Source organism: Propithecus coquereli, unplaced genomic scaffold (assembly GCF_000956105.1).
Source record: "Propithecus coquereli isolate 6110/MARCELLA unplaced genomic scaffold, Pcoq_1.0 Scaffold74, whole genome shotgun sequence".
NCBI classification, from domain to species: domain Eukaryota; kingdom Metazoa; phylum Chordata; class Mammalia; order Primates; family Indriidae; genus Propithecus; species Propithecus coquereli.
The window spans coordinates 226,516-228,079 of NW_012153507.1; the positions used below are offsets into that span (position 1 = coordinate 226,516).

General features: G+C 29.2%; 1 protein-coding gene across 1 annotated transcript in view; it reads left to right on the plus strand.

Annotated features, from left to right (window-relative positions):
* Window positions 1–1,564, plus strand: part of MANEA (mannosidase, endo-alpha) — a gene marked incomplete at its 5' end in the record, with an annotated part of 34,014 nt that overhangs the window by 31,146 nt on the left and 1,304 nt on the right. The gene's annotated exons all lie outside the window — the stretch shown is intronic.

Genomic DNA, 1,564 nt, shown 5'->3' on the forward strand with positions numbered 1-1,564 from the left:
TATTTTCTAGAGGAAAACAAAAGAATAAATCACCATAATGATATTTTAATATAAACAAGCGCCTTCAAGGAACAACCATACAGATGTAACCTGTGGATTTTTCTCTTATATCTAGTTAACCACTATATGATATTTTTTCGGTAAATTATAAATATATCATACCTAATAATCTCTTATAAAATACCATGTTTTATTAAAGTGTTGTTAGAGATGACTTTTTCCATTGCTTATGTAGTATATTTGAACCCACCATGATAGAAAATAAATTTTCTGAAGTAGTTCCTAGATTAAGGGAAAGTCTGTAAAAACAAGGTCAACAAATCCTCAACACAGATACCACCACTTTCTATCTTGTTCCCATTGTAGACGTAGATAATTCACTACCTCATACTTTACCTGTGAGCTTCGTCATGATTCCCCATTATGTTACCCCAACCAGCCAGTAGTAATCATATTTCAAAGTAAGATAAAACAGAATCTGTCTTCATTCCAAAATGTTATTCTCAAAGGAAGGATGTGCAGAATCGGATCAATGTTTACTGGTTTATAATTATTAATATATGAATATCTGTTTCTTTTCTCCTTTTGAAAAAAATAATTCTAGTCATCGCTCAGTATCTCTGGAGGATTGATTGGTTCCATGAACCCCTGTGGATACCAAAATTTGCTGATACTCAAGCCCCCAATATAAAATGGCGTAGCAGTTGCATGTAATTTATGCACATCCTCCCATATGCATTAAATTATCTCTAGATTACTTATAATACCTAATACAATGCAAATAATATGTAAATAGTTATGCTGTGTTGTTGGGAATAATGGCAAGAAAAAAGTCTGTACATGCTTCACATGGTTAGTACAGACACAATTTTTTTCACATATTTTCAATCTGCAGTTGCTTGAATCTGCAAATACAGAACCCACAAATACAGAGGACCATGTATTAGGAATTATCTCTAATAATTTTGTTAATTCTTAGGAATGCTTTAAAAATCTTCCTCAGGTATTCATTACAGCTGCCTTTACCATTTGACTTGTAACACAGTTTAGATTGTTATGATCACAAGTAAATAAGAGCAAAGAATTGGTTTCTTAATTCAAAAACTATTGTACATGCTTGAATTCAACAAACTACAATAACTGTTAAAACACAAAGTGATTTCATGTATGCAATGCATGAATCGTAAAGGATTCGTTTATAATTTATTCATTTTTTATGGTTTAATCAGTCTAATTGTTTTGACTATATATAAACCAAATCTTTTATTGCTTCCTCTAAGGACTAATATTATCAAAAACTACTATTATTAATATTTATCTGAGTTGTATGTTAACATTTTCTGTTTTAAGACTGTAATTTAAGAAACAACTATTTTGTTACATGGAGTAGTTAATTTTTATCTAATAAAAGGATACATGAAATACATTGTATCTTAGATATTAAAATCTATTCATTTCTCTTTATAAAATATGTTTTATTTCATTTCTGGTTAACAGACAAAAGTAATATTTAGTCATTATTCTTTATATATTTTCTCTATTGTGATACATAGCAGTTACAAAG